The 9,727-nt window shown below is 44.1% G+C and overlaps 1 protein-coding gene across 2 annotated transcripts in view; it reads left to right on the top strand.

The window, feature by feature from the left end:
• Nucleotides 1-449: 449 nt before the first annotated feature.
• Nucleotides 450-9,727, top strand: part of MSRB3 (methionine sulfoxide reductase B3) — a 172,698-nt gene continuing 163,420 nt past the window's right edge. The window contains exon 1 of one of the 2 annotated variants that reach the window (XM_061130715.1): nt 450-723. The gene's annotated coding sequence lies outside the window, so the exon portion shown is untranslated. The remainder of the gene's footprint in view (nt 724-9,727) is intronic. The other variant, XM_061130708.1, reaches the window with a different exon arrangement.

The raw sequence follows: 9,727 nt of genomic DNA, 5'->3' as shown, positions 1-9,727 counted from the left end.
TGGGTAGGATGGCTCACCTGAGTATGTGCATTACTGACAGTGCTGCTCTAGCCTCCCCCTCCCACACTCAAGAGAAGCACTTGCCAAATATTTTTATGCCCTTACTCCCAGAGCTCTCAATTGATCGGGGTGGGGGGGCGGCGGGGAGGCATCGCAGGAGTCTCCTTAAACTCCTTAGACGTCTTCCCGCGGGTCCTTGGCTAGCTGTCGGGTCTCCTCGTGATGGTTCCTCTCTCTTCTAATTCAGGGGTCTTAGGCGGGACCCGTGGAGGGGGGATGCTCCGCTCTGCTCTTGGGCCCTAACACTGGAAAGGGATGCCTTCTGGCAGAGGGCACCTCTGGGTCGTGCTCGGCGGCCGGCGGCCTTGGGGTGGCAGCCTTGGAGGAGGAGGATTCAGAGGAGGGAGGGAGTTGGCGGCTGCCGAGACCCGGGCAGCGGGCCCCGTCCGCGGCGGGCGAACTCGGCGGTCCTCCCTCGCTCGTCTCCTTTGCTCATATTTGGACTCGGCTGCCCGTGCCCAGGAATTTCCCGTCATGCCTCCCGCCGCCCCGTCCGTCGCCCGGAGCCGGGGAGGAAGGGAGGGAGGCTCGGACAGCGGCGCCGGCGGCGGCTCCCTGGCACTTCCATGAGCCCGCGGCGGACCCTCCCGCGCCCCCTCTCGCTCTGCGTCTGCCTCAGCCTCTGCCTGGCCGCGGCCGCGGCCCGAGGAGCAGTGCAGTCCGGTGAGTTGGGGCTCGCTCCCCCACCCCTCGTCTGCCCTGTCGCCCGGACCCCGCCGAGCTGAGACGTGACCCCGACCTCCGCTCCCCTGCGAGCGCCGGCAGCGCCCCCTTCAGCCTCCTGCCGGGAGCCCCCCTCTCCTGAGCGCAGGAGGGGCGCGGGTGGTGGGAGGCGGATAGAAGGAGGTCAGGGCTGGCTTCGCCCCCGCCGACGGGAGGCGTCTGGCAGCGTCGCTGACACCTTATCCCGTCCCGGGAGCGAACCCGAGCCGGAGGGAGGCTCTGGACCGACGTGGGCCCCCGAGGGAGGGGCCTGGCAGGGCGGCTGGGGAAGGGTCGCCGCCTCGGGCTCGGGAGGGCGCGGGTCCGCGCCGGGGACCACCTCGGAGTCCCCTGCCCCGCGCGGAGGTGTGTGTGTGTGTGTGGCGGGGGGTACTCCTGCGCAGCAGCCGCTGAGATAACGGGCCCGCGCGCGTGGGAGCGGCCAGCCAGGCCCGTGCCTCCCGCCGCGCGTCCGGGAGGGGCGCCGGGGAGCCGGGCGAGGAGGGGGACAGCGCCGGGAGCGGCGGGCGCGTGGCGACGAGGGGCGCGCCCAGAAGCGCACCGCCGCCCTCGCCGCGGGGTCAGGCTCCCGCGGGCCCGGCTGGTGTCTAATAGGCCAAAACCGAACAAAATCCCGGGTTTTCCAGGTACCAGTTTTGTTTTGTTTTTGAGCGGAAAAAAGGGCATCGGAGTCTTGTTTGTAAGTTTCACCCCGGGCTGTTTGCAACTATGAGATCGAAAGGTGCCATTCCTGCCTTATTTGGTTTAGGACTACGAGCTATCAAGCGAGGTAATTTTGTAGTCTTAACAGGACGATTTTTAAAGATAGCTTTCTCTAAATAATGTGGAATAAGATTATTATAAAAAGTAATTATTTGAAAGTACAAATGTAGAGTTTAAGGTAAATGTCAAATTGCAGGAACTTTTATATCTGTGATGAGTGTATAGTCATCAAAACTTCTCGATGCCTAATGCTATCTGGAATGGAAGAACAGAAAATATAATTGCTCAGAGTTGAGACCTCTTCGGAAATTTTAGTTTGCTTTTGTTTTTGCCACCAATAATCTAAACTGTCAAAATAAGATATGGCTAACAGCTAAGAGTTAAAATTAGTTGAAAACTGACTCTACAAAGTATAGATTATATGCAACACCCTCTGGTCTATTGCTTCCTTTTTCCATTTGCAGTGGTGGTGGCAAAGTAGATTTTTAAGTTAGTTTTGCCTATAAAATAATCTTAGGATTCATGTAATTTATAAAATGGATAGGAGATTTTAAAAATATTTAGTATGTGCAGATTATTGATGTTAATTTAAATAATATCAACTTCATGTTTGCTTCTGATTAATATTGTTTTTTAAAAAAGACCTACTTTTTAATGAATCTGCACTTTAAAAGTAACTTTAATAGCACTTCTTGGGGGACACAATAGGTTCTATCTTCACATTTTATCAATGGTCTTCTAAAATATACTGTGCTGCAGATAAAGGGTAGATTGTACTGCCAGACAGTATATGTTGTTTTTTTTTCCCTCAGTAATGTGTTGACTTAATACTTGTGGTCAAGTAGCCTTTGAAGACTGAAATCCAGAGTACTATGGCCCCTTGCCAGCAATTTTGGAAATCAAGTTTATATTTGGACCATTTAAACATTTATTCTTTTAATTTTGGTCCCAGCTGACATATAAGTCTAATTTCTGGTGACTTTTATTAGGGCCCTATGTGAATGTCTGGATTTTTTTTAATATGTATTAAAATAAGCAACTCTCTGCCATTTAGAGTTTTGTCACAGTGCCTAAACTGCCTGTCTGCCAAGATTGCAAATATACAACATCAGATAGGTTTTTGAATCAACACACAGTTTTTTGACTTTTAAAGGTGCTTGGTCTAATATTACCTTAACTGAAATGCTAACCCATTTGGTCAGAAACCGTTTTGCTAAACTTAAGTAATAAGAATATGCAAAAAAAATCCCAACAGTAGTTTTCATAGATTTTTCTAATACAGTATTTCTTTTATAATTAAAAATAAATTTTCAACCATTAGAGAAACTTTAGGAAATAATCTTTTTTGGTTCTGTCACAATCTGGTCACAGTCCCTTTGATTTTCATCTCACCTGTATTACTGTAGTTAGGGATTTGTTTAATGAATTTGGTTTCAATGTTTAGCTTCCTTCTCTGTCAAATGATGAATTTGTACATAGTCTCTATGTCCCTTCCAACTCCAGGATCCTCCAGGATTGTTTTTGTTTATATAAACCTGCAGAGCCACCCACTAGATTGGTCCAGGCTTCTGATTGTCAACTCTAACTTGCTCTACATGTTTAACTGGTCTCCTTGTAGTCAAATCTGTTGGGTGTGGATCCAGCTTTGGGGAGACGGGATCTGTCTCAGGAAAATCTTGATACTTGCCCCATCACACAGACGTGTACACCCGAAAAGAGTGCCATGATATTAACCTTCCATTACTTTCTTCCCCTTATCTAATAGTAGAAAGTGCTGGGTATGTCATAGGGTCAATAGTTCAAGCAGGACCTAAGATGTTTTGGTATTCAGTGTTGAAATTTGGGTCTGGGTCAGGGATCTCACTGGAGAGCACCCAGACCTCTTTGTATGGTTGGGAGAACTGTGGCTAGTCACTCAGGGCATTCCAGATGCAATGCCCTGTGCTCAGTTATGACCTTTTTCTCATGCTTCAGAGGAGACTGAATTGGATCTACTCATCTGGTTTGTTCAGAATTATATTGGCTTTGGGTAGGAGAGTAATCATATAACTCTTTACATTACCGGTTGTTACTCACAGATTTAGAGAACGAATTTACAGTTGCCGGGGGACAGATTGGGGGAAGGGACTAGTTAGGGAGTCCGGGATGGACATGTACACACTGCTCTATTTTAAATGGATAATCAACAAGGACCTACTGTGTAGCAGAGGGAACTCTGCTGAATGTTACGTGGTAGCTTGGATGAGAGAGGAGCTTGGGGGAGAATGGATACATGTATATGTATGACTGAATCCCTTCACTGTTCAAACTGAAATGACCACAATACTGTTAATGGGCTATACCCCAATACAAGATAAAAAGTTTTTTAAAAATTTACCAGTTGTTTGCATCCCTGATTGCTATGCAGATACCTCAAGGCTTTACCTTGAAGATTCCTACATTTTCTCCTTCCTGGAAATGATGGATTTTCCTTTTAAAAATACTCAACAGAGTCCTGGATCCCTGTTCACATATTTGTCTCTATAATATACCAAAGTCATGGTTATGGCTTTTAAAGGAAATACAAATGAGAAGAAAGTATAGAAAAGGTAGCTCAGTAATAAATCAGCCAATTGACCTTATGACGGATTCTGGTTTTTGCCTCATTTAAGCTTCTGTTCCAAATAACAGCAATGAACTTGAACTAGTTTTAGGAACAAGAAAGACAGGAATGTGATGGGAGTCAAATGCACGCAGACCTTATTAGGGACTAGGAATAGAAAACCTGGAACTTCCTCTGTCTTTAGTTTTCGTCTTTCTTAGCTTCATTGATCTCTCTGTGCGAGATCTTTCCCCCGCTGTGCTCACAGTCATATGTGGGTGCTAACAGTTTCTGGATATGTAGGTGTCTCTCAGGGCCAAGCACAGGGAGACACTAAATCAATAAGCCCTAATTCCAGATTCCTGGAATAACTAGATAGACATAGTTTGGGTCACATGGTTGATCTAGATTTTCTCTACAGTCTCTTCTAATTGTAGACTTCTTTGTACTATGCAAACATTTACATGGTTTGACTTTGCATTTTTAAACTTTGTATTACAAGGTTACCAGTCCTTAAAATGTATGTATGATTTTTCCTTGATTGCGATGTGTATGTAGAAGAGTGTGTCACCTTCAGTGGGATCCCAAGATGTTAGAGCTTTTCATTCATACTACTGCAGGAATGCCGAAGAGCCAGCCTCTGGGAGTCAGCTGAGCGCAACACCACACTCAGGGATTATAACGCAGCTTAGGATCCAACAGAGTTGAGAAAATCCTGTTTAATAACAACTAATCCATCCTGCAGATAATCATCTGCCTGTTTTCAGGAATTCATTGAAGTAAAACCCTGAGCTCAAATAGCTCATACACTTTTAATTAATTAAAACTGTGTAAGTGATCATTAGAGACGTTCAAAATAGTAATAGTTTAGGGGCCCAGGGTTCATCAGTTGTTTTCCTATTTCTCACACTTGTAGCAATTTCCACCTCTACCTTTCCCTTAGACGGTTTCTGCTGCCTGGAATACCTTTTTCTCAAGATTTGTTGAAGCCCTTACAGCCTCTGTTGCATGGTATTTTATGAAGCTTTCTTAATCTCTTAGAATTTCTAATTTTTTTATGCTTCTAAGACATTTTGCGCCTTGACTGGAGCACGATTTTACTACCTTGCATTATGAAGTCCATACGTATTAATCTTTTTCAGGGGATTGTAAGTTCTGTGAGACCAGTGAATCATTTTGAAGAACTCTAGACTGTTAGCATCCATTGTCCCACATGTAATGCTTCTAACGTTTCAAGTGTTCTGAAACTTCTATGGCATCCTGCTTGTCACTACCTTTTTCTTTTGACATTGCAGCTCAATCATACTGCTCGTCTTTATCAACGTTCCCATCTGTTTTCTAGGTTTTACAAGATTTTCCATGAATATGATAATTTTCTGTGTGAGAATCAGTTATTCAGAATGATGGGATGTTTTCCTATAAATTGAGATGGCATGGGGAAGGAGAATATAGCAAACTCATATGGAAGGAAATCAACTTTTGTTGAGTACCCAGTATTTCCCAGATCAGATTGACCAGGAGTAGGAAACAGCTGGAGCATATATGAGGGGGCACAGAGAGAAAATAAAGTGCAAAGATGGAAAGTTAGGTTTGGCCCAGAACATGGGAGGCTTTAATGCTAGTCTAGAAAATTTGGACTCAGTTAGTCGACTCTGAGGTTGAAGTTATTTTTGGTCCTGGAAATGTCATGATTAGAGTTGAATTATAGGATATATTATTATCTAATTATCCAGAGGATGAATTGAATTGGGAAGGAAACTGTTGGACTAATAAGGGAAAGTTACAAGAGTTTTTGTTAGAGAATGAAAACATAAGCCAGGAGTGGCAATAGGGTTGGAGAAGTGTTGCTGAAGTGAATTAGACAGAAAGAAACAGTTAATTGGACCTAGGGATAAACAGAGGGGAAAAGAGAGGGATGAATAAAAGGTGATGGTAAGATGTGAAGCCTGGGTGATTAAGAGAAGTGAACTTGGGGCAGGTTGGTAGGTGGGGGTAAAAAAATAAGTTGTGTTTTAGATCTATTGCATTTGAGGCGCTGGTGGACTACTCATGTGGAAGTGTGTGGTAGAATTAGAAATGTGAGATTGTAGCTTGAAGAGACCGGAACTGTAGATAAAACATGTGTGAGTAAGGAAGGTTAAAAATAAAGGGGGGGAGAAGCATTTGTTGACTGGAGTAAGAACAAGGGCACAGGAAAAGCATTGTAGAGAAGATACAGTTTGATCTGACTGAATATGCCTGATCAGCATATGGCATTCTGTTTAGGAGCGTTTCCTGTTTAGGGGACTTGACATCTTCTCCCTCCACAAATAGTGCCTGGGAAACATTGAGGAAAGGATACTGCAGCTAGGATGATGTTCCTAAACTGCAAAATTGTTGCTGCTACATCTTTGCTTAATTTCCTTCAGTGGCTTCTTATCTTTTTTTAAGCTAAGGAACTAACTCCTTAAAAGTCTTCATCATCACCAAGCCTTGTTCCTCTGGACTTTGGGCTTCTTCCAAGTTGTTCAGTTGGCCTTGAACACAGGTTCTGCTAAGTCTCCTCCCAGTTCCTCCCTTCACCTTCCCCAAGAATATGAAGCGGGTGTGATTCCCACCAGATGGAGGACTCTGGTTTGTTGTTGTTGTTGTTCTTTATGGGCAATTAGACAATGATTTTTCATGTTTATTTATGGCTGTGCTGGTCTTGGTTGCTGTGCGCGAACTTTCCCTCGTTGCAGAGGGTGGGGGCTGCTCCTCGTTGCAGCCTGCAGGCTTCTCATTCTCTTACCGTGGACCGTGGGCTCTAGGATGTGTGGGCTTCAATAGTTGCTTCATTGGTTGTGGTACATGGACTTAGTTGCCCCGCAGCATATGGGATCTTCCCAGACCATGGATCAAACCAGTGTCCCTTGCATTGGCAAGGTGGTTTCTTAACCACTGGACCACCAGGTAAGTCTCTTTATGGGCATTTTTTTATTGCCAAGCTCAGATTTTTATTTATACAATAATTATTGACAATTTCCTTGTTGTTGTTCAGTCACTAAATTGTGTCCGACTCTTTGCCACACCATGAACCGCAGCACGACATGCTTCCCTGTCCTTCACTGTCTCCCTGAGTTTGCTCAAACTCTTGTCCAGTCAGTGTATGATGCCATCCAACCATCTCATCCTCTGTCACTCCCTTCTCCTCTTGCCCTCTATCATTCCCACCATCAGGGTCTTTTTCCAGTGAATCGGCTCTTCTTATCAGGTGGCCCAAGTGTTGGAGCTTCAGCTTCAGCATCAGTCCTTGCAATGAATATTCAGGATTGATTTCCTTTAGGATTGACTAATTGGAGCTCCTTGTTGTCCAAGGGACTCTCAAGAGTCTTCTCCAGCACCACAGTTCAAAAGCACCAGTTCTTCGGTGCTCAGCTTTCTTTATGGTCCAACTGTCACATCCGTACGTGACTCCTGGAGAAGCCATAGCTTTGAGTACACAGACCTTTGTCAGCAAAGGGATGTCTCTGCTTTTCAATATGCTGTTTAGGTTTGTCATAGCTTTTCTTTCAAGGAACAAGCATCTTTTAATTTCGTGGCTGCAGTCACCATCCACAGTGATTTTGGAGCCCAAGAAAATGAAATCTGACACTGTTTCCACTTTTTCCCCATCTATTTGCCGTGAAGTGATGTGACCAGATGCCATGACTTTTGTTTTTTGAATGTTGAATTTTAAGCCAGCTTTTTCACTCTCCTCTTTCACTTTCATCAAGAGGCTCTTTAGTTCCTCTTCACTATCTGCCATTAAAGTGGTATCATCTGCATATCTGAGGTTGTTGATATTTCTGCTGGCAATCTTGATTCTAGCTTGTGAGTCATTCAGCCCAGCATTTCGAATGATGTACTCTGCATATACGTTAAATAAGCAGGGTGACAATATACAGCTTGGAGGTACTCTTTTCCCAATCTCTAGTAAAGTAATTTATAATAAGTCACATCCCTCCTGCTTTCTTACAGAATGCTTTGCTTCTCTTATCTCTTCGAATGTCACCTACAAGGTTCCTGAACACTTGAGTTGACCAGGCTGGCCACTGTACCCTGACTCTGATGCTTGGCTGCGGGAGCCTGGAGCAGAGCTGTGACCTGGATTTGTGTAATCAGATTGTCTAGCTGTGTGCTGATTTGCAGACTGTGAGACAATTTCTTGATACACGACTTCCTGGAGGAAAGTGGAGGGAATTTACTTCATTGAAGACACTGACGGTAGATAGGTTTGTAGAGTATGGAGATGACTGCAGGGGAAATAGAAAAACAGTGCTGGTACAGGAAGTGTGTTCTCAAGGCCTGGTTCCTGACCAACTGTCTATCCCGGTTCTGTTTCTAAAAATAGTACATTGTTCATAATGCTTGTCTAAAGTGACATGTTTATGTCCAAGTATTAAGGGTAATTTCTAACTCATTTAAGAAATGCTAGCAGTGTGGTTTTAGTAGCTATTGACTGAGAAAATATATACTGACAAACAGCCACTGGAAAATTTTGAATATTTTAAAATATAGATGCATTATCGTATGTTTGGAAAGTGCACATTGGTGGAAATTATGACTCACAAGTCTACGGACAACATGATTTCCTGCTTGGTGGATACTCTCCGGGAGGCTCTGGTCTCAACTTTCAGCAGCTCATTGTCGCCTCACTTCAGAATGTGGGGGAGACTTCTGTTTGAAAATGTGAGCCATAGCTGAACTTTTTCAATGAGAGGAAAACTCCTTCTCACCATTTTCTTTCAACTGCAGTTGCCTGCCTTATGCTAGGCAATGAACCTTATGCTAAAGTCAGGCGATTTAATAGTCCCAGGGATTAATACATGAACAGTTTTTAAAAATTAAATTTTCAGGTGTATGGCATCATTTTTAGGGCTATGATCTGTTATTATAAAGATGAAAATTAGTAGGTGGTTTGTATGAAGTACTTTTCTGCAATCTGTGATGGCCATGGCACGACTGTCTTCTATTACTATAAATTACATGGTGAAATTTTATGGTTTATTGGGTCAGTTATTTTATTTAAAGCAAAAATGAAAATCCAAACACAACAAAATCAATCCTTCAGTTACCTATGTTAAGGCAACATTGAAAATAAACCCATGCTGCATGTTAGAGACCATAACAAATATCAGGACAGCCCTTGTATAAAGCCAAGAACCCCGAATTGTCCATTTTTATTTCGTTTCTCTTGCTTTTGTTGTGTTTGGTTGTCAGAGCATTCGAGCTTGTTTGGGTTGGGAGGGCTGTCTAGTGACTATTACAGGTAGGTATTCTTTCATCTTAGATTAGTAGAGTGAAATAAGGAAAGGTGCACAGTACAAGAGAATCGATGTGGATGAGGGACCACAAGTAAGGTCCTGGAGCTCTGGGCTTGCAGTACTGAGCGTCAAAGAGTGCATGCACTGTTGGCCCTGTTCCTGATTTCTTGGTGTGTGAATATGCCTTCTAGTCAGAAGGGGCCGGAAAGATGGGTTGAAGGCAGAGGGCGTTTACCTTTGTGCAGGATCAGTTGAAAAATTGCAGACTCATTGACATATCTGCATTCTTGCCTGTATGTTCATGTCCCAAGGAAGTCAGCAGTCACTGGATAGCAACTTGAAAGGCTGGGTTTCCTAGTCCTGTTCTTATCTAAGGCATTTTAGCTTCCTATGCCTC

The sequence above is a fragment of the Dama dama genome, chromosome 3 (genome assembly GCF_033118175.1).
Source record: "Dama dama isolate Ldn47 chromosome 3, ASM3311817v1, whole genome shotgun sequence".
Taxonomy (NCBI): Eukaryota; Metazoa; Chordata; class Mammalia; order Artiodactyla; family Cervidae; genus Dama; species Dama dama.
This window is presented reverse-complemented; position numbering and strand designations above follow the sequence as displayed.